The sequence below is a fragment of the Bactrocera latifrons genome, unplaced genomic scaffold (genome assembly GCF_001853355.1).
Source record: "Bactrocera latifrons isolate USDA-ARS-PBARC rearing strain unplaced genomic scaffold, ASM185335v1 scaffold_88, whole genome shotgun sequence".
Taxonomy (NCBI): domain Eukaryota; kingdom Metazoa; phylum Arthropoda; class Insecta; order Diptera; family Tephritidae; genus Bactrocera; species Bactrocera latifrons.
Window position 1 is genome coordinate 628,172 of NW_017537578.1, and position 24,810 is coordinate 652,981.

Here is a 24,810-nt window from a genome sequence, read left to right on the forward strand (position 1 = left end):
ACTTATGGACCAAAAACCATATCTCAGGAAGTACTCAACCGATTTCAATGAAATTCGGTATATAATATTTTCTTAACACCCTGATGACATGTACCAAATTTGGGTGAAATCGGTTCACAACCACGCCTGAAATCTCGATTATCACTTTATTATGCGAGAGTATAAAATGTTCGGTGACACCCGAACTTAGCCCTTCCTTATTTGTTCTTTATTGGCTTAGACATCGCTTACGAGGTTATAGTCGAGTTAACAGCAGCACAACTGCTCTTCTTTTCGCTATTTGGCGCTAATTCGAAATTCCAAGTGCAGACGGGTCCTTCTCCACCTGATCTCTCTAACGAAGTGGAGCGACTTCCTCTTACTCTGCTGCTATCGGTTGGTACTGAATCAAAAACCTTGACAGCTGGAGTGTTTTCATCCATTCTGAAGACATCAACTAGCCAGAGCAGTCGTGTCTTTTAATTCGCTGAACTACGTCAATGTAGCCGTACATCTTGTACTCATTCCATTGGCCGATTCATTAGATAACGTCACTAGCCGATTCACTGTCACTGTCCATGCCTCTGCACCATATAGCATAACGGGCTGTTGACAGACTTGAAGAGTTTGGTATTTGTTCGTCGAGGGAGGACTTTACTTTGCATTTGCCTACTTAGTCCGAAGTAGCACCTGTTGGTAAGAGTTTTTGAAGACAGTGATATCAATATCGAATTCGAAGCGAGAAAATCTATTCGCCATCTACAGATGTTATACTTTTACTGCCATTCCGCAAATTGCAGAAGTGATCCCTTCATAATTTCCTTGATCACAGAGCCAATATTATGGACGACCTTCGAAAGAAGATGTCTATCGTTGAGGAAGATTTTCAGTTTAAAAAGTTCTTAAGTCCAAACATTAAGCAAATTTATTATTACTATACGTGCATACATCTAGTGATTGAAGAGAAGGACTCAAATTTTAATTTTGGCTGAGTAGTAGTTCTTTGTGAAAACATTTCCAACTCATGGCTTAAAGAGCGACATTAATATCGAAAATCTTATTGGTCTTTGTTTGTGGCGGGACAAACAAAGGGCGATCGATTAAACCGTTTTGGAGAAACCTTCAACCTCGACTTTGAAAATATTCCAATATTCCTTTTCTCGGCATTTGTTACATAAGTGATATATGTATATAAGCAAAGTAAACAAATTAATTGCCCAAAAAGCTAAGTCAAATATTTGCATATTTAGTCTCAGATTTAACTTTGATTCAAATTGCCTAATTCTGTGGCTTTAATGTTATTTTGCTGTCTATTCGGCGAACTGGGCACTCAACGGCTGCACATTTATCTTATATTTAAATGGCCATTCATGCAAAAGTTGCTCACTTAACTTTTTAACGGTAGTTCTCTTGTTTCAACTATTAATCATGCATTTTTACTTACGTGAAACTTTTTTCACGGTGCTGTGTATTTCGTAAAATTTCGTAAACAACTCAATTATTAATTGCGCATTAACACTGAAACAGTCTAGACGATTTAGACATTAAAGTAGACAATAGTGAATTTCAAAAAACCAACAAGGCCTTCCAATTAATACAAGTATTTGTACTAAATAAAGCCATCAACAGGAGCAGGTATTAGTCAACGGTTCGACTATTAAGTGAATACGTGAGAACCTCTGACCATAACTCGCGGAGCTCCTGGCGAGCCACTATCGATGTTTACCTGACGTTCTCTGTGTAAAACCCAATCCCTCTCCTATTGGCCAAAGCTGGTCGCTTTTGGGCAATTGCTTCCCTTTATCCGTAGGAGCGCAGCCCATGGTAGATGATAGGATACCAATAATAAAACCTTCATTCTGGCTTGAGCCGGTGCAGAATGCTCAACGTGCTTCAATCACTACCGTTTTCGTTTGAGGTTGTCGTTAGTAACGCACTTTCTAGCCCCGGTAACAATCCGCTTCCGAAATGGATCCATATTGTTGCGATTTAGCAGCGTTTTACAGGTGGAAATTCGGTTTATAAACACTTTCGGTTAATTCAAGTATGGTACCAGAATGGTTTCGACGGACCCAAAATTACGCATGATTCGTCTTTTCGGTCATTTTAGCTATCAGCGTTTATTCAGCTTCAGAATGTGACTTCTTCTGACTTCTGAATGACCAAAGGCCATTGAAAGCTTCTGCACTTAGTCCATAGATCGTTTGTAATCTAGTAAATATTTCGTTGTGAAAATTATTTTCTTATTCCTAGTACAATATTTCTGCAGCGGCCAAGTTTTCATCGACAGTACTACCAACAGAAAAATGTGAACCCATCAATAATTCTCAAGGCAGCCCTTTGAGCACGTCTAAAACGCAATACATTAAGCATTATTACTGATTATCTACTCAAGATACCTAGAAATTTTACGTTCAAATACGCTTTAAGCTTAGGAAAATGAAAATAAACCCGCAACTAAAAGCTCTTAGTCGCCACATTTAACCCAGACAAGCAAAAAGTCAATTGTGAATAATTAACAAATCTCCAAGCATTTCGCACGCTTCGAGGCGTAAAAGTAATACCCGAAAAACCAGAAAATTTCTATGAAACTACCACAACAACAACAAAAGAAATAGTTCAATGCACAAAAGAGCCGAAATGTGAGAGTTCAAGCGACTAAACGGTTAATTAACCCACGACAAGCGAAATATGCGCCCGACTTTGTTTATTTATATATGTTTATACACATATATGTGTGCGCATACCATTGCATTGGCTGAAATTGGCAAAGAGGAAGCAGAAAATCCAACCGAAAATTGCAAACGAAAACAATACACCAAAGTGGCCTGGCAGTTGGTAGCAGAAGTGAAAAAGTAATAGTAATAGCAAAAACAGCAACAACTACAATACAACTGCTACTGATGTTAAACGTCAACTTTGGTTAAATTGATTACAACCGGGTGGCAAGGCAGCACTACAAAAACAATAGCACCTGCAATGAGAATGAAAACGCTTGTGATTGGCGGCATTGTAGTAAAGCGTCGGCGCTGAGGCAACAAAATAAACTACTTTTTTTCTATCTGGGAAGTATATGGATGCATGTATTTGTAGTATATATGCGCATTAGCATGAATAATTGTTATTGCAACTATGTAATCGTAGCTATTGTTTGTAATGGCGCCCAAGTGGCATTGCAGCGCCGTGGCGCATCACTTGTGGCTGCTTGCACAACATTTTCACAAACACAAAAGACATGCATACATGTCTACACAATCGTATATATGTATGCATGTGCTTGGCCCTACTTTGAAGTGAACGCACGCTTGTGTGTGTGTGTGTGTGTGGCCAATGAACCTTGGCATGACTCGCTGGCAACACAATATGCACCAACTTGCACTTTCCAGCGGTTGACAGTGAAAGAGAAGCAAAAACAAAAATAAAGACATAGCAAAAAGTAAGAAAAAACTCACCAAAACCTATGAATGAATGAATCAGTTGGAGTGTGTGACAGGTAGTGGGGTTGCTTGGCGTATTGCGTACATGTTCGTGCATATTTAGATACACTCTACACAGCGGTGGAGAGTCTGCAGTAAAGTTGCGGGTGTTATTGTGCAGCCGTCACACAACCAAATGCAGAGCATGCAAATTTTGAAATACATTTAAGTTAAGGAAAAGTGTATTGAAATTATATAATGTGTATTGTTTGTAGTGGGTCGTGGTGGGCATCAGTAGTATGCTCCGGTCTTGAAACCTTCTGTTAGTCGCTGCATCTTTTCGTAGAAATTTCGAGAATTACACTTGTCAGCTAGGTTGTCAAGCTCTTCGTTTACTTTCACTACTGAGTAAAAAATTGACTTCGACCCAAAGGCAGAATTTACTGGCAGACATCATCATTTATTAAGCAAAAATTAAAATTAGTTTTGGCAAAAAAACATTAAGCAATATGTTTGTGAAGAAGGCTATGTTCAGGCAATTGTCCAGAAAAAGGCAAAGACAGAATTTTATAAAACAAAAATCGAGGTGATCTATTGTTCTCAGCAAGTGTTATAGAGTTTACTTTCAGCTTATTTATGATATGATGTATTTTTTCCTCTTACTTTCCGCTTTCAAACTTAAAATCAATACCTCGTAACGGGAAATATATGTATATATGCAAAAAGTTTAAATTTTACTGAATTTTTCAACATGGTACAATATTGCGTGACTAAAAACAACTATGCAACTTTCAAGTTACTCCGATTAAATTTTATAGCAATATTTTAAGCAATTTTTTTACCTCTTCAGTTGATAATTTTTATCATTTCTTTCAATTTCTCCCTCCTTTTCAGCACTTTTTAGAGTCTTCATTGTTTAAATTTTTTTGCGGCAATTAATTTTTTTTTGCCTCGCTTTGTTAAGTGAGAAGCGTGTGAAGTTAAGTTTAAACAACGCATTATAATTAAGTCGACATATTACCGTTATATTCTCTTTTGTACGCTCACTACATTGTAAGCTTTGCACAAGCTTCAAAGGCACTTCAATCGCACAAGCCAACCAAATAAACAGAAGCGAACGAAATTTCCTCATTTTATGCATTTCGTAATAATTACCAGTAAAGTCCAACGGCTGTATAGCGCGATATTCCCTGAAGCAACGCTTTTTAAAGCATTAAAACGACACGAGGCAAACTTTCAGGGGAAAAAAAATCGCAATAAAAAACAACAAATTGCTGGAAAATTGTTGAAAAGAAAAAATATCCCTGCCAAAGCTGCTTTCAGCGTCAATTTTTTATTGTTTCTTCTTTTGCTTTTGCGAGCGGTAATTTGCGTCTTAAAAAAGGTAAGCTCGCAAAGCATGGCAAAGAAAATGATATCACGTAGTAAATTTCAAGTAGACAAAAAAGCAAGTTTTAGTTTTTGTTTTTGTTTTTGTGCACCGAGGAAAATGCCACGAGAAATTACAGTGAGACATGAAAATTGTGTCTTGATTTATTGGCGTTGGCATGAGGAAATTACGCGCACAAATACACATGCACACACGGCTATAATCTATTATACAAGCAGACACGCGCACACACTCCACGAAATAAGTATCCAAATTAGTCCACAGCCGATTCACAAAGTTTTCGAAATTTAATGAAATTTGCAACATTTTATTGGCCCGTCAAAACCGACGCCACCCAGAGCCGCCCGCGTTTAGCCGCCGCGCGTCGTCGGGTTCACGCAAACTTTGTTAAATAAACGTTGGGTCATTCATGTTGGCTGAGATTAGTGTAAGTAGCGCTGCGGTTGTTGGTGTGCGTGTGTGTGTGTGTTGGTGCACACCCAAATATAGTTCATGTTAATTAAGTCGATATATTTGTTGTTGGTGTTATTGTGCCACCTATTTATTATCAACTGCTGTCTGCTCGCTATTGTTCATTAAAAATCCAATTTGTCACACAATCTAATTAGAATTTATCAGGATAGTGATTTTGCTTTGAGGGATACGAGGACAGTGTGTTAACTGTTAGAAATTTAGAAATATTTTTATTTTTTTCAGCAGAAGTGCCTTACTTTCAGTCATATTCTTTTTTTAACTTGATGACTAAATATTTGAAATATTTTTTTCCAATGTTATATCAACAAGGTTTTGTAGAACAAGGTTTTGTGTATAGACCTCAAAAAGAATACACCCGAACTAATCCTTCAGTTTTTGAGATAACAATCTGAAATATTGCACATTTTCGTTTCTCCGCATGAAGATGCTCATTTGTAGAAACCGCCGACATTGAACAATTATAGAATATGGCTACCATACAAACTGACCAATCAAGGTTTTGTCCTTGTATGGAAAGATTCTTCCTTTTTTTTGAGATATTTTCACAAAATTTGGCATAAATTACTGCCCAAGGTAATGGAACAATCTTCAAAGAAGTTCTTTAGATATATTCAATATAACAGTTTAGCAAAATAATATTATGTTTCTCTTTGTCAGCGTTCTCTTTTCTTTTCTTATAATGGTTATTTTCCATGCTCTGTTTCTACACTTTTTGATTTACTCTCGACAGAATTATGCTACTGACATAAACCTTTGGATCTCAAATACGTTTCCTTGTATAAGGTTCATTTCCTTCGTGCCACGACTGGAGCATTCAGTTGTTCAAAAAAAAAAATGCTCACCATGTAAAAGCAATAGATTTTGATGCCCTTTTTCTTCACCGTTCACTGTTACACGTGGTGGAAGCTTGGCGAATATACGAAATCTCCATCAATGTTTGGATAACACATAATCAGCTTTAGTTCGGCAGTAATTATGGTAATAGGTATAAAAAAATTGTTGAATTTTCTTCAATGTATTTCTCTATTTCTATTATCCAATGGAAAACAAAGCTCTTCCGCATTGTCGAACCACTCTCATATGCGTGATGTTGTGTTGTTCATTATAAAATATGCAAATAGTAATTATTCGAAAATTAAAATTTAATTATTAATAAAACGATTAAAATTTTGAGGTGTTGCAACATTTTCTAGTATAGAATATAACAATTTGAGTGCGTTTATCCTGAGCTAGAAATATGCCTTCACTGAATTTTTGTTAAATTTTTACGTAGAAGTTTTTAACTACTTAAGTATTTCAGGAGAGAATTGAAAGACATACACATAGCCATATAACTATAAAAAAGTAAGGTATTTATTTATATCTTTTGCGGTGTACGTCTCCAATATCTAATGCACTGCTTGATTTTAAAAAGAAGTAGAGTAGCCGTTCAGCGTTCTTCTGATAAAAATATTTTTCATGTCAGGCATGCCCTCGAAGGATTAAAATTGCTTATCGCGAAACTTCCAGCATATGTATGAAAAAAATATGTTTATTGATAGTTACTTTGCAAACACACTGGGTAATATCCCTCATTCACTCTTTCCGACTTTTATTCGTTAGTGTGCTCGCTTAGAGATTTATGTAGTACATATACATATGTATGTATATGTAAATTTTATTATTATTTTATGCGAGTATACATGGCGTATGAGTAATTTGAGACGGACATAGATACATACGTCTTCATAGATGTTTGAATTGTGAAACCACAATATGAAATAAGAGAGGTTAGTCACCATATTGTTTTTAAATTGTAATGCAATATAAACATATTTTTTCATGTAATAAATATTTTAGAGTAATTAATATTTTGTTTTACACCTTATCATAAAATGCAGCAAAGACTCTTAACAAAATAGCATTTTTTTTTTTGGATTTATAGTATTGCTACAATTGACCTTAAAAACATGCTTCTTTTCTACTACTTCAGTTGATGAAAGGCTTTTGGTTGCTTGATGTTATAGAAATGAATCGCCATTGAATCAGAAGCAAAATTTACAGTTCTTAGTAAAAATTTCGGCCAAAAATCTAGTTTTGATGATTTTTTTTTTCGTTTATGTTTAACTAAGTTTATTTTTTTAACTAAAACACGTATTTTTTCACTTTGGATGTTCCTGTAAGGAGTTATCCTGCCAACGGAGGCGCATCCTTTTCCCAAGGGTCAGCGCAAATGGCGTCGCAATGGCCGAGTTTAAAATATTTTTTTCAAAAGCTTCAGAATTTCTTTGCTAATAGTATTTATTTGTAAATATTTATTTTTTATATGAAAAAAATGTTAAAAAAAAGACTGTTTTTTACCCGAGGAAACCCATGTTAGATGCTTTTCGTTCGCAAACATTTCGTCTCTACCCCAATTTCCTCTAATTTTCTCATTTTATCGACGATAGTAGATGAGCGGCATAGAGGAAGCAAGTTTTTAACGACCATAAATACTTCATGCCAATCTTTCACTATTATTCGCCATAAAACTGATTTCTTGGAAGGATTTCATGCAATAAGTGAAACAAAAATACTAAATTTTAAGTAAATAATTTTCTGGTACAACAACGTATTTAAAATGCTGTTATTATTTGTTCTTACCCAAAAAATTTGCAACATTATTTACTCATCTTCTCCTTTTAAGATCTCTTGCAAAAATTGTTTCTTCTACTTTATTGGTCTAGATATCGCTTGGTTGCAAAAATGTTTTACTGAAATATTGAATTGGTTGAGGATTGTAATGAAACACTTTCATTTCTCCGAAAAGAACATTTTCTCGAAACGATTTCAAAACGTTGGAGTTAAGCGTATTTAGGAGAATAATTAAAGAAGTCTTTGTAATGGAACATTTTTATTAATTTTATCTCTATCATTTTTTTTTAACAAAAAACGGTTTTATAATGTTTAACTGATTGGCTACCTAAAAATTATTACTTCTGCCATACAAATCTGTAAATGACATACTTTTATGGTTATGTCTTTTATACACAAAAAAAATAAATTTATGCAAATCTAATGACCTAAAAGCGAATAAGTAAGCAAATTCTGCATATTAACACATATTTATAAATTAAAATGCAAACAACAAGCGCTGACATTTAGAGTACCCAGATCTAGCCGGTTTTCACAATAGACATATGTAACATACCGGCCAGTTTTTTGGTGACTCACCCGCCATCACTTGGAAAAGATTTAATGGAATATGCGACAAATTATACAAAAAGTTACTCATAAACCACAAAGCCAATGAATGAGAGAATGAATGGCACTTGTGTCGAGAGCAAGCAATTTGAGCACCGATGGCTTGTCAGACGGGACTCATATTGATTTTCAGAATATTTCCCAATGAAAAAGCGAAAAGCGAATAACGGCAGAGGAGATTTGCGAAAAAGCTCGAAAAACTCCCACGATTACTGGTGAATGCTGCATAGCTGAAATATGAGTAATTGCTATGCGAAACTGCCAACGGCACAGCTGACGGGCGAGCAAGCAGAGAAGGAGCAGCAGCAGCAGCAGCAGCAGCTCATAGCGAACGAGTTGCCCGCAGCAGCGATTTTCAATATTGGTCAGATTGAAATACTGTATTGGCGCACACAAACGCACAGAAATATATGGACTGCAGTAGATTTTTATGACATTTTCGCTGCAGTTAGATAGATGCAGGTATTTATGTATGTATGTGCATGCGCAGATTTTTTATGAACCTGAAAATCAACATTTTAGTCGTAAATTTTCATGGCGCCCACACACTTCAGCACTACAACAATTCGCCAACTGTCTGCGGATTATCAGGCAATTGGACACATTCTTGCGACAAGCAGCGATTATGGGAAAAACAGTCATCGATTGTGTTGCCCATTCAAGCGACGCGCTTGTTTCGAGGGGAGAATTGTTGGCAGCATATCATATGGGGCAACCGCAGCCTGTTTACCGCACACAATGGCTGTCAGTCAGTCAGTCGACTCGTCAGTCAGTGACACATTTGCCACAATTCTTCGCAGTCAGCATAAATGTGCTGAGCGCAGTCGCTTCTTTCATTATATACCAAGGCACTCACTCTTAATTAGTATATTACAGTCCGGCTGCAGATGCGGCGTAAACATATGTTGCAGTTGCCGCAAATGCAAGCGGACTCGTATGTAAGCAAGACATTTCGAATGAAATTACAAAAGCAAAAACTCGAACTATTTTGAGCGTTTTATTACCATAGCAATGGAACTAGAGCTTATTGCTATGGCAGCGTCGGCAACATGAGTTCTCCAGAAGCTAAGCGCATCAGTAATTTGCCATATAAGTGCACATGGAGTTGTATGCGCTCAAATATTCCCTGCATTTGTTGTTGTAACACAGTGGTTGCATTTGACAACCGACAGTGCGGAGTGGGAACTAAATAGTATGACTTCAAATAACAACTTGGCTCCAGCTATTGTGGTGCGAAATTGACATGTTGTGGCGCACATACTTGACTTCATTTGCTGGAAGCCATACAAAAATCTTGTTTCTGCATTAATTCTGCTTCATTTCTAATTGATTTCTTATATTTCTGATTGTAGTACTCAGGTTTTGTTCTAAGTAGTAAACCTTGATTATTTTCTATATATTCTCAGTTATTACATTCCATATTTTTTCATGCATTACTTTTTTCAATATCTGTGATTGTCACGGCTTAAAGATCCATAAAAATTTCGCGAAACTTTTCCTTCGAATAATTCAAGAGCTGCCCACGATCACGACTCTCAAATGAAATTTGTAATTTCTGACGTAAACATCCAAAAAGTCCACAAAATAGTTTTGGATGGCCGTAAAGTGAAGTTGCTCGAGATGTTGCTGGAAATATAAAAGCGTAATAAGCCCGAGTTTTTGTGTCGATATGTAACAGTGCATGAGACATGGCTTCATCATTTCTGTCCCAAGTTCAGTCGACAGTCATCCGAGTGGATTGCACACGATGAACCTGCTGAAAAGCGTGTAAAAACCGAACATTCTGCTAGCAAAGATTGGCGTCTGTATTTTGGAGTGCGCAAGTCATAATTTTTATTAACTACCTTGAAAAAGTAAGAAACATCAACCGCTTCTACTACATAGCGTTATTGGACCTTTTGAAGGACGAAATCGCATTTGACGTAAAAGAAAGCGCTATTTCCCCAAGACACAAGACGCAAGTCAATGAAGGCGATGGCAAATATCGAGGAATTGGGCTTCGACTCACGACAATGTTCGCTGGGAAGAAGTTTTCGTAGAATGAAGGGGTTATCTAAATTTAGGGTTTTTTTGAAGAAAACAGGAGCAAATCGTACTACAAAAATGTTATAAGAAAAATTGGAGAGTTGCTATAATCAGTGTATCACCCTTGAAGAAACTATATTAAATAAAAAAAATTGCTTTTCTATGACAGCCTAGGGATTTTTCAATTGACCTGTTGAGTTCTACGACGTTGTTTTTATCGATTGCTCGCTCGATCCAAAGTAGCACTTGTATCTATGTTTTCGGAATGGATGCGAATTTATTTCCAGTGAATAAAGGTCAACTTGGTAGTATTCCTCCAAATTATTTTAACCGTAGATCGAGCTTTAAAAAAACTTCATAATTCCAGCTATGTATCAATTTTGATACATACTACAGTTCATAGGAAAAAAGTAGTTATTACTTTAAAGTTTTAACTCATTTACTTTTATTGATAAATTTCAGGCAAATATAATTAAAATAATTACATGTTTATGTGTTATGAATGCAATCTATGCAAATATTTTTGGCATGTCTGTCGTTGCAGCACGGCTTTTTACATAAGAAGCAGAATGACGATGTCCACTTATTTTTATGTTCTCCAGAATGACAGCATTTTTGACAACTTGCGCGGTTTTTTTTTCAGAAACTTGTCATTCTTTTGTATTTTTGATGGGCCAGCATCATTATCACTAGTGTCAGGAATATTCTGGGATGACAGTTTGGAAAGCAGCGCCAAAGATAATTCGTTCCTTGGGCCTTTTTTTCGTTTTTCCACAAAGGGCTTTGCCAATGAAATCGCTAACTCATGCAGGAAACATTTACGTTTTGTATGCTTTTGAGTTTGCTTAAAATTCGGATCAATATCGTTATACAAAATATACGAATTCAGAGCAAAAATATCGATTATGTTGGAAAATACCGCCATAGTCCAACGATTATTTTTACTTTTGCAAGAGTAACAACTCAAGATTTTGTCAACCGTGTCCACGCCTCCCTTCGTTGAGTTATAAAAAGAGATGATTTCGGGCAACGTTTTCGACTCATTCTCAATATTAGGTGCGTGATGCAATGTGCTCATAACAACTGTACATTTGTTCTTATGACTGATATACGAAACGAGAGCGGTATCAGGAGTGAAAGCAAAAGTTTATTCATATCGTTGAACTTTCTTGCAATTCAGTAGCTTTGTAGGAATAGACCTTTTATTTTTTCGCATAGTTCCAACCATTGTCATTTGCTTCTGTAATAATTTTTGGCCAAGGCTGTGAGATGAAAAAAAGTTGTCCATGGTGACATTATGTCCTTTCAACCCATCAACTAAATCCAGAACGACTCGTTCTCCTTGATTGCTCTCCGTGTTTCCGGTAACGCCTTTCCCCAAGTATGGTTGTATTTTCCATACATAGCACGTGCGTGAATCAACAAGTAGCCAAAGTTTTAAACCGTATCTCTCGGGTTTCGATGGAATATACTGACGAAATTTACAACGATCATGAAATCCCAAAAATTGTTCATTCACAGTAACGCAATCATTAGGATTGTAGAATATAGGAAGCTGTTCAGACCACTTTTCCCAAAGGTTTCTGATTGGTGCGAATTTGTCATCATTTCTTTGGCCACTTCGGGTGAGCACATCATCAAAACGAATGATTTTTAGATATATAAAAATGTTCTCTCAGACATTATTGACCGAAATATAGGGCGTCCACAGTATTCCTCAAACAAATCATGCAAACTTTCATTTTTGGATCTGATAAATATATAGTAAGAAGCATTTAATTTTTTTTTAAAGCTCTTCTATTGCAATACTTACTTATACACACCAGCCAGTAATAATATGCCTAAGTAGGCTTGAAATAATTCCTCGTCAATTTCTAGGTGGTTGGATCCATGTAAATACTTTCCGTAGCTGTTCGAATTTTCAATAATAATTTTTGATAGTGAAGATGGAAAAATTAGCAGAAATGAATCCCGAATGTTATTTACCCGGCTTGATGCAAATCTTGTTACACCTAAAAACCAAGTATCATAATTCTACAACAATTTGGTAAACAATTGTTACCAACCTGGGCGCACATTGATAAAATTTTCTCTCCCCAACCGACCAGTGGCATAAGGCTCGCTACGCCAAGTAGTACCATCTTTTGCAATATACAATGGATCATCAACTGAACCACTGACAATTATGTCATCCGGTTCAGATAAACAGCTTTCAGACGAACTACTTTCAATTTCAGTATTAGGATCGGAAGCATCTTCATCTTCTTCACTCTCATCCAGTACCTCATTCACCATTTCTTCGAACGTCAACAAGTATTTAACAAACTAACTTAATATTCAAAAAAGAAGCACTTGACCTAATAAAACACTACACAAATATCAAAAATAGCGTCGCACATGACGTGCACCGCAGCAAAAAAACGTTTGAAATGCTATACCTATGTATCAAAATTGCTACATAGCTCGAATTATGAAGTTTTTGAATTTCTCATGGCCTATKTGCAAAATTTTTTCAAATTATGTCTTAAAATAACGGCAATGCGAAAATAAACAAAGTCACAAAGAAGGCGGTATCTAACTTTTTTCTTGCCACAAGTTACGGTACTACAAACATCGAAATGTATCATTTTTGATACAAAGGTCGATTAACGGTTAATAATGTTTTTGATCAAGGAGCTCAGCTTAATGACAATTGATTTATCTATATACAGCTTGGAGCATGTGTCGATTTCAAATACGCAACGGGAAAAGGTCAATTTTTCAAAAATGTAAATATTTATGTAATTCCGTGGTAATCGTTGGCGGCGCTACTCAGCACCGCTAATCAGAAACAAATGAGCGACCACTTCGGAACCCGTTAAATCAATTTTTGAACGTCATCATTGAGGAAGCGTTCGCGTCCACGGCTCTTCTTATTATTTTTCTATATTTCTAAAACTCGCGACCAAAACAGCGAATCCGACTCAGCTATACCTTCGACCGTCCCTCTACGAGAATTTATCACATAATTTCAGGTTTCTCTTGTAAAGCAGGCGCCATCTGTTGATAAGGATAAGTATTTTTTGGACTGACCTCTTAAGTCAACTTAGTATGTAATAATTGTTTAAATAATTACAATTTCCAGAGAATGTGGGTGATTTTAAATATATATAACATAATAGTTTGGTGTAGTTGCCATAATTTTATTTGGAGTTCCACACAAATTCTTGATCTACCCCCAGGCCTAGTCTTAAACTACTTCTTGAGGATTATATATATAAGCGAAGGGACTCTGCAGGCATTGAATTTCCATAGCCTCGATACAAAATCCACAAGAACACATTTCCAGCTGCAACATTATAAGTTACAACTGCCACTGCTTAAGCAAAAAATTAACTAACACCCATCACAGCCTCAAAATATGCTCCCAAAAGTGTTAAATAAACATTACGAATTTTCTAGTACTAAACTAATGTTTAAACAATGAGCTGTGAGGAGCTTTAAGGCATATGTATACTCGTTTGTGTATAGTGTTTTTGCACTCTACTGTTGTATTTGAATTTGACTAATAGACTGAAAGACTGTTGTAGTGTGTGCTACTTACAGCTGACAAACACATTTCATGCTAAAGTAGCACTAAAGAAAGAAGAAGACAAAAGTAAAACAGCAAAACCATCTCCACTTGCATGAAGCCGAAATAGTTACAAAAGCAAATAAGTGTCCGTATGCAGTAGTTTAGTTGCAGCAACAGCTAAATAGATTGCAATGGCTTCCAATGCTAGAGTTGTCAAACTGACAACTAAGGAGCATGTCTAATGTGGTAAGTGACAATTACATGCTGACATTGGCAGAATATACACAAGAGTTCATTTCTATAAGATAAACTTGAGCAGGTAGTGAGCGCTATTGTACGTAAGCTATTGTGGAACTAGTTATGTTTGGAGCAGTGTTAAATTTTGACGGATTTGTGGAATATCTACTTATGTGAAGTCATCACAAGGGTTCATAAAGGGTTGTAGTTATTAATTATGTTATTGTCATGAAGCTTACCTTGAGTGAGTGGTAGTTGACTTCTTTATTTTTAAAACGTTGTGTTCTATCAGATAGTTGGAAAAATTAAATTGAGTTATTTGGCACTTTTATCATTTCAATTGAAATAATGGTTGCATTTATCCAATTTTACAACGAATTTAACAAAAAAGCAATCTATATGGAAATAATTTTCTCACAGATATCAATTTAACTTTTCTAATGATTATATGCTATACCTGCAATAGCTTTTCTACTATAATATTTTAACTTACAACTTCTGTTATTAAACTAATATTGCAAATACTTTGCTGCATTGAAATTCTCATCAATTTCTTACTAGTTTAAAGATTAAATATAGTCACGAAATATCCTCTCTGACACCACAGTGTGTCCATCATCTGTGAGTCTACATATGTATAAATATAGTAAGTGCGCTCGGAAATTGACTTGAAGAACTAAGCACATATGTACCCACACAAAAACACACCCAAGCTGCAAGAGAGAGCACTGTGTGCTTCTACAAAAATATACTGCGTGTCTTACACTGCTGAATCCGGTTTGACACTCGTCAAAGACAGCAAAGCGAAAATAATATAAGACAGTATTAACAAATATGAGTCTAATATTTGTAATAGCATGTCTGAATGAAATGAAAATGTCTTTGTCGAAATATCGTTTTGTCTTTGAGTTTACCCTTTACATGTGTATATTAGGGTGCGGGTTATTTCTTAAGTTGATTTTCTTTTTTTTTTTTTGCAAACACTCAGAGGGTTGAGTTTTTACCCTAAAATAGCATTTAACGGAAGCAAACTATTTAGTTTCATTTTAAATCAAAAGTATTTTACATTTCCCATAAACATAACATGCGTTTTGTTTAGATAAAAAAGTTGAAAAGATCGAAGCAAATGGATGATGTTAAGTTAAGATTCAGCAAATCATCCATTGCCGATTTTTTAAGGAAAGTGGTAGAAACAGGTTGAACGGACTGTAAAAACGGCTCTAGACGTCGAAAAAAGACGGCGCCTGCCGAACACCGAATGGTTAAGTGGATGTATATCCAGAACCCATTTAACTCTTGAGCAGACATCTGGAAGGTAATTGGTAACGCCGGACTTGTAGAAAGACATCCCGCAAAAAGTTTTAAAAAAGCCGTAGCAAAAAACTGCCCAGGATAACATTATAGTATCCTTTATTTGGGTTATTTTGGAAGTTTTGTTGCAAAATCTGACTATATCTATGCCCAGACGTACTGAAGCGGTTGAAGAGATTACATAGGTTTACGGATTTCAAAAAATCCAAATTTTTTTTACTGTCTTAAATTCTACAATACCTCTAGAATATTATTCTAAATTTTCAAGTTGATGCGAGTAATAGTTTCGGTGACACAGCCTTGAGAACTTGTGCGCTCGAGGCCAGCTAGTCTAAGTGCGTCTTTTGAGGGGTCAGTAGGGTAATATTAAAAAAAATAATTTTTTTTTGCATCTTCTGTTCCCATATACCCTTAGAATTAATGTAAAAACCCACTTTACCATTGGAAGGTTTCAAAAAAGACTCAAAAATAATAATATTGCTCGACGTTCGGAGCGCTCAGAGTGTACACGTGGAACTTCAAACAAGCACACTTTTTTGAACTGGCGGTAGGTCTAGTAGGGACGATACTTTAAGAATAAATTAGGGTTTTATGTTTCAGATGATCCAAACATGAAAAATCGTGCCCGCCAGTGAAAAAACGCATCTCATTCACCCAGCCATTTCTCCGACATTTGTCGTCAAAAAATTCCATAAAAATTTGTTTTATTTGTGAAAAATGTTCGATTGTAGAATAAAAATTTCTATGAGAAAATTCATAAAACCAAGCCAAATTACCATACTGACCCCTTAAACGTATTTTTCTTGAAACTATGTTTTTGAACTTGGTTCGCAAGATTTCTCGAGAACTACTCAACCGATCTCATAAAATTTTACACGGATATTTGAGATGCAATTCTTAAAGACTTGGACGAAGTACTCTTTTTTCAATTACAACTATTTCAAAAAAAAAAATGTCGCGAAATTTCACTCAAATTTTTGTTTGTTTGTTAAAAGTCCGCCAAAAATCAAATTTCATTTTTTTTCCTTCGTCCTACTTCTTAGCTAAGGCTTTAACTAAAACACGTATTTTTTCACTTCAGATGGTATGTAAAGAGTTATTCCCAAAGCGGGCGCTCCTTTTTTCGATGGATCACCGTAAATGGCGTCTCAATGAGCCAAGTTAAAATATTATTTCCAAAATTTCAGAATTTCTTTGTTAATTTTGTATATTTATAACAGTAAAAAATTTTCATAAAATAATATATTTAATTTTTTTATGAGAAAAAAAAATTGCTGAAAAACCTCTTTTTTTTTAATATATTAAACCCATATGTATAACCCCTTAAGTTAAAAGCAAGTAGTTTGCTTGTGTAGATTCTTTTTATAGGATTTGTAAAATAGTCAACTTATGATAAAACGGCTACCCTAATAAATAAGTACCTGCTACATTCAAGCATTTGTTGCCATCAAAATCATATCTTAAATCAGCAAAGCGCCACATGTATTCAAGAATCGCTAGTTTTCAAATTACCCACACAAAATTAACTCAATGTATGTGTATGCTTCTGCAACTCACTTTTTAACTTTTTGCATGCTTATCGCTAACTTTTGCAATAATTAAGTAATTAACTTTAATTTTGACTATTTTTTCTTCTTGTCTCTTACAGATCTGGTCAAAAAAGCAGCGGTGGTTAAATATACAATTTTAGCATACATTTGAGGTGAGTTATTGCAACAGCATAAATTACTTTATAATAGCATTACTAATTAAAAGCACACGAATTAACTATTTTAAGCGAGCTTGGTTGGCAAAAAATATTGTTTAAAATTTAATGAATTTCAGCATTTTTCACTTAAAATTTATAATTTATCGCACAAGCACGTCACTCCGTCTGCAGCTCCATTCTAAAGTGCTGCTGAAATAGCCTTTGACCTTTGAGTGCTTGCGGTGTGCAGCTAAAAATATTTCTGGCTGTTCTCTCATATAGAGCGGCTTATGCAGGCACCAACACACATAGTAATTAGCATACTAGCGCAGCATATATTTTTATACCTAAAGATGTCAAAAGTGTTCAAGCATCAGGCACATTTACCAAATGAATTGCGTGTGTACATAATCTACATTTATCTCAATTCCTGCGTTGCTTATACGCCCCAGCCACCTTTGTGTTTGCTAACGCCTAAAGTGTTAAAATAACCACAACAACAATAACGTAATATGAGTAGCTTAGGATTTGAATATACCAACATAGCGCCATAGCAAGCAATTTGAGATTTTAAGCCAATTATATTCAATTAAAGTGCGTGCGAAGGCTTGATACACACATACATTTATACTGTAGTACTACCAACTATGGGAATTACATACCAAGCAGTAATTCCATACTTATGTGCGCGGTTTGTATTTTAGTTCATGCAAGCTCACCGAGTGAAAGTGAGAGAATTTGTGCAAAAAAATTGTGCATTTTCCTGAACTATTTCAGAATGTTTTATGCTTAATAAGCATACTCCTAAATGTATGTGGGTTAGTTAGGCTCGAGTTGATGAAATTTAATTTTATGATTTGTAAAGTTTTGTTTCTGAAAGTTAGGTAAATAAAGAGAGGGGTAAAAAGTAGATAACATACTCAAATATTTATTTCTATAATAAATTGTTATACGCTGAACAGGTTAGCCATTTTCGTCTGCCTGAAAGTACTCAAACTAGGCCGTTAGTTTTTGAGGTATAAATCAGAAATTTTGCACACTTGCTTTTCTTCCCAAAAAACCCACACATTTTACAGAATCTCCGGTATCGGGCCACTTTATCATATAGCTGTCATTCTAACTGACCGATAAAAATTAAGATAAAAATCTTTTTATACATTTTTATGCTATATGCACTTGTGAAGGGTATTCTAGCTTCAGTAAAATTTCAAAATTGGGCTTCTATTAGTAAATAAGTATCAATCACACCATAATGCTTGAACGTATATTTCAAAATGAAAAATTATAAGACTGTCGAAATGCTTTTTAATCAAGATTCCTATATTCTAAAATATTTTCAACCGATTTTGGTAAAAGTTTATTTTTAAAAATTTTATCAAGCGTGTTGTCTAAGCCTATTTCCAACTGATTCATTTCAGCTGATAAACAGAAGCTCAAGGTTATTAAGTAGTTATTCATTGTTCACTATAGCTATTATTTTAACCCATAATATTATATATTGATTTTACGCCCGTGGAACATACCCTTATGTAAAATATAAATACCTCATTCTCTCTACTCTCGAGGGAATAACTGCAACATAAAATCCCCTTCCAGCTCATAGAAGACACATTTATTGAACTATCTTTCTGGGAGCAAGTTCTTACATCCCATGACTTGACTGAGTCGCCCCCACTTAAAATATTTTGTTTTATATTTTGTTTGTATATTCTAAAAACCACACGTATAAATAAATAAGCTGATTTAGATATAATGCTACATCATATATCACTCAATAAAAAGATATTCCATTAGCGTTGAATTCAAAACATATTGCATGTGCGGCATTCGAAAGGTGTAAATCAAAGCATTTTCAATTGGCGCATGCATTTATCTTTATCAAAAATACTCGCAGAATAAAATCTAGCTCAAATTAGGCCAAACACATTTCAATTGTGATTGAATTTATCGAGACAGCAGAAACAATGGCAGGCTGCCGGCGTAGAGTCGGGTACCCTTTAGGAAAATTTAGAGTTTGATTTTCGCTAAAATTCAATAGAATTTATTATTATATATATTTTTTTTAAGATACTCGTATTTTATATATGGACGTATTGAATATTTGGGAAAATATTTTGTTGCTAAAGTTGTGCGAAAATTTAAATTAAATTATAATATTTTCAAAATTTAATTAAAAAAGTCAACAAAGCAAAGTTCAAAAGAACAGATAATTTTTTTCTGAAATTCATTTAAACCTCAATGGTGGCAAGTGGCAAATTTCTTATGGGGGTTTGGACATAAGTGAATATTAAATGCCATTGGGGGAATTTCATTTAAGCACATATATTACAATGACACTTATATAGCTGAAACCCCCAAAAAGTGATACACATAGAATGGTATACATTAGAAATAGAATGGAATTGAATGCATGTGCCTGCATAATATTTATATATATTTGCGTTTAGGCTAGGGAGTAGTATTTTTATCTTGAGCAGGGTATATTAAGTTTGCCGGGAAGTTACAAAGGAAAAGACGGAACTCCACTCCACGTCGGAAAGACGGAAATATCATATATAAATGATCAGCATGAGAAGCTGCTCATTAGTCGCAACCGCTGATATCTGACCACTATTATTGAGATCGAGTCCCTACAAACTGATCGATCAAACTCAATTGCATATAATATTTTGCATTTGTGAGGGGTATTAAAGCAGCGGTGTAACCATGTTTTTTTTCTTTTTTTTTTTTTTTTTTTTTTTTAATAAAAACAGTCGCATTTACATAAGAATTGAGTTGAACCAACAAACCAAACGTTATGAGTACTTTGATTTACTGAAAATATAATTCATAATATGAAGAGGGATATATAGTATATCGTATTATCATAACTTTCGAAGTAGTTTTTGAATACCTGAATATCATGCCTGAAACTCCATGACTACTTTTAATGTTCATTTCTATGGCATAAAATGTTCACTGGGTTAAGTGCACAGATATTGTATACTTGGAAAAAATGTTTCACATGTTTACATGTTTTTACCTCATTTGATTTTATTTTTGTTGTTGCTATTTAAATTTGAACGTTTTAAATGTGGATCGTTTATATTTAGAATCAAAAATTGTGCTGGAGAATTAAAGTAAAACAAACGTCGACGAAAACCAGACTGCGAGGCGGTTGAGGTCACTTGCAATGCACACACAAACATACAGCGTTGAATTTTAAAACCAATTTTCTATTTTCAGATATATTTAAAATATATATATGCGCTTTGTGTTTCAATAAATTATTGCGTGTATATATAAGGGGACCTTCTTTAAATTGCAGTCAATCGCTTTATATCTTTGTATACATTTAGGTCTTTCTTTTTGGATATCAAATATTTTACCGCAGTTTGTTTCAAACTTTTTACTTGGGTTTAGAAATAAATGTATGGACATTTTGTTGCTTTTTAATGCATAGCAATTATAAGTTAATGTGTTTAGCTCAGTATTGTGCGTTGAGAGAGATAATATATCAATTCGATTAAAATTTTTTGGATACCTTATTTAATATCAATAAGTATTAAAGTTTTCTTCTCCATTTTAATAATCGAAACTTTTTCCGTAAGTGTTTCGGTACAGTCCAATAAAAGCTCTTAGGTATATTTTTCTCTGCCTCCGTCTGTGAAACAATAACTATAAGGTCTTGTCAAAAACCATTATTTTTACATTAAATTGGAGATTTTATTTAGCATAGTCGCAATGATGCGACCTTAGTGAAATATGATTGATACGATAACTTGTTGCCATTTTTAAGGTTCAAGGATTTCGATTTTCACAAACGAGATAATTTCACGTTTTGGGCCGGTTGTTTGGCCACCAAGTTCGTGTGATATCACATCGTTTGACTTTTTCCTGTGGGGACCTGTAAAGTCTAAAGTCTATGCGGACACTCTCACTTCGATCCAGGCTTTGGAGCAAAACATCACGTGTGTGTTTCGGCAGTTACCAGTCGAAATGCTCGAACGAGTCATCGGAAATTGGATTAAACAGATGAACCATCTGAGATGTAGCATACAAATATAGTGGCTGCTATTTAAGAGGTCGCCGACTTATTAAATTCATTTCTATATAAAAACTTTATTTATTACTCTATTTGTATTAGCGCTTGCTCCATCTATTACTATTGCACAATTCAAATTGAGTTTTGCTTTATATCTTTAACAATAACACCAAAACAGTTGCTCAACTCTCAACCCCTTTAATTAACTCATGGTCAATAAAACTAGAAATAAAATATTTCTTACAACTAACAAAATTAGAAAAAAAAACGCCAAAAGCTTATAAAACGAAATCTCTCAGCGAGATTTGATTTATGAATTTATTGTCACAATAAACACGTATTCCAATGGCAACAATAACAATGTGAAACAAAATGCAAACATTATCCGAAGCGGCGATCAGGTGGGGAAACACAAAGTTGTGACAGCGTTTCCCAGCTAACATATTTGACACATCTTCACAACAACAAAAACGAAAGCCAAAACACAAAACAAACGAAAAATATTCTACACAAAACCGAGCGACCACACATCGCGGACACAAGCGGAAGTTGCCAACTGTCCTTGCGATTTCCAAACTATTTCTTTTTATTGGCGCTTCCGCCAACAGCATGCAGCAATGCAACAGTTTCAACACACAGCTGAGGCCACTGCTGCCCTCGGCAGTTGCTGCTGTCCGTGGCTGCTTCGGTTTTTGCCAATTTACTCGTAATGTCTACATTTATGCGCCAATTTGAAGATATAAATTATAGATATTAATATTTCGTGGAAGTGCGCCAGTTTGCCGGGCGTTTACTTGCTCTTTCCTTACTTTTCCGTCCGAAACTTTGGTGCCGCAACAGTAATGGCAACAACAATTGTAGGTGCAGTCTGTTGCTTCGGCTCAGACTTTGCTGTTGGCGGTGAGAGTTTTGTTTGGTTTTTCGTAGTTTAAGTGCCACCGTTCGATTTTTTCGTTTCATATTTGTGTTATTTGTTTTTTCTGTATGTCTCTAGTTTCTTTCTAAGTTTTCTTTCTTGACAGGCGAATTTATTGTTTGGCGTATTGTATTCGTATTTGATTAGTTGAAGTCATATTTGCTCACTCTATGTTGCAATTAATTTGTAGTTTCTAGTCTGTCTCTGCTCGTATCTTTACTATCGTTTGATCATGGGTATATAATTTCAAATAGCGGAACAAATTCACCCACTCATTTGAGGAACAGATAATGTTTATTTATAATATTTAGCCGGTTGGTGTCACGTGTCAGTTGAGATTTACTTTTCGATTGTTGTTGTATCGTAGATATAAATAAAAATATAATATACATTATGATTTCGAAATTTAAAAAGAGCAAGAAAAATTTAAATCAATTATTTTTTTTTTTTCTCTTTTCTTTATTGGCGTAAACACCGCTTACGTGGTTTACCTTTTCTCTTGAAAACTCGAAACGACGATCCATCAACGATGTCATTGTCCATGTCTCCGCACCATATAGCAGAACGGGAATAATGAAGGACTTGTAGAGTTTAGTCTTTGCTCGTCCGGAGAAGACTTTACTTTTCAACTGACTACTCAGCGAACGTTGGATTTCGATATTGACGTTGTTTTTGGTGTTGATGCTGGTTCCAAGATAGACTGAAACCTCGTTTAGTATCGAACGGCTCGGAGAGGTCTTTCTCGATCACGACAGAGCTTTTGGTGTTGCTCAATGTCAGTTTACTCAGCTGTAATAGTTTTGCTGGGATACCAAATCCAAACATAGCTGCATAGAGGCAGTTTTTTCCAAGATTTGGCGCATGGTGAATATCTGGCTATCTGTTGCGTTTTCAGGCCTAAATCCACACCGAAAAGATCAAATCAGTTTATTGACGATGGGCTTTAGTCTTTCACACAATACGCTCGATAAAACTTATTTGTTATGTTGAGAAGGCTTAACCCACAGTAGTTAGCGAGATTGTGGGGTCTTCCTTTCTTAGACATTTAAACATTTAGACATTTTTTTAGACATTTAAATTCCAATCGTCAGACATGCTTTCCTCCGACCATATTCTACAAATAAGCTGATGTAGTATATACTCCTTGTCAGTTCGTCGTCATATTTGAATAGTCCGGCCGGCAATAAATCGGCCCCAGCCGCTTAGTTATTCTTCTTATGGGTAATTGCTACTTGAACTTTGTCATGATCGGGCAATGGAACGTCTGCTCCAATGTCCTCACTTAGGAAATCGGGTTCGCCATCTGCTGGTGTTATGCTTTCACTACCATTCAGCAGGCGGAAGAAGTGTTCTCTGAATAATTTCAATATACCCTATGCATCAGTAACTAGATCATCTCCGGGGGTTATACAAGAGTATGCTCCGTACTTTAAACCTTTTGTTAGTCACCGCAACTTGTGAAGCTCTTCGTACTCACGTATTTCGGTCTCTCTTTTTTTGTCTGCAATTTAATTTTTAATCCCGAAATTGGAAATTCAAAATTGTTTAACAAAATATTCGCAACCCTGGTTGTATCTAACAATAAATAGACAACAAAAAGGTAGAATATTTGAGTAGAAGAAATATTGTTCCGAAACCAAAAAAACTAATAGTTCATAAAAAAACGAAGTGAAAAAAAGCATAACCAGCAAACCAAAAAAATTATTTATGTGCAAGCAACACGTACACACATACATAGTAAACATACTATCATACATATAAACATCTGCATGTACAACTGACCCAAATCCCAACTCTAGAACCCATCTAAGCCAGTTTGACGGCATTGCAGTGGTTGTACCGTAAGCAAATAAATAGCTAGCTTGCATGTTATATATATATATGTTTATATATATTTATTTATGCATTTGTATACATTATATGTAGTTGCCACCATTTTGACCAAGTAAGCTAACAAACTCAAGTTGCTTCAAAGACTATAACTGCTGGCCATGGTTAAGGCAGCAATGATCACACTCAAGTGGCAAGTGGAAAACCGAGATTTTCGAAAACAAATAAAATACGAAAACTATTGTAAGCTGAAAAAGAAATAAATAAATTTAAATAAAAGTACATAAAGAAATAATACCAGCAGCAAGCCATAACAAATAAGTCATCAAATGTGCAACCAAGCGCATACTTGTGGCAATTTGAGCAGCTTCAGCTACAATTTCAATTTGACTTCTCATCTGCCACGAAAAGGAAATACAACTATTTCTTCGTTTGGTTTTGCTTAACACTTTTGTATGTATTTTCAGCGCCCTTTGCTTTCTTCTTACCACCACTTAATAACTGATAATGCGGCGGATAAAAATGTTGCATGCATCAGAAGTGCAAGTTAAAATACTTTGAGCCGCCAACTTTTTCAATTTCTTTTGCTTCACCTCCTTGCACGCTTCTTCATTTCTTGAGCGTTGAACTTAAGCTGAAACTTTCGAAAGCATTGAGGTGTGAATGCGCTGAGCTGCCACCCGCTCACCGCCTCTTCCGGCTATTGGTGTTGGTATCATTCGGTTTCATTAACATTTTTTCACACC

General features: G+C 35.2%; 1 protein-coding gene across 6 annotated transcripts in view; it reads left to right on the top strand.

Annotated features, from left to right (window-relative positions):
* LOC108977376 overlaps nt 1–24,810 on the top strand; it is a 115,500-nt gene that overhangs the window by 73,708 nt on the left and 16,982 nt on the right. For all 6 annotated transcript variants that reach the window (XM_018947025.1, XM_018947022.1, XM_018947028.1 and 3 more), the window contains one exon: nt 17,256–17,309. The gene's annotated coding sequence lies outside the window, so the exon portion shown is untranslated. The remainder of the gene's footprint in view (nt 1–17,255; nt 17,310–24,810) is intronic.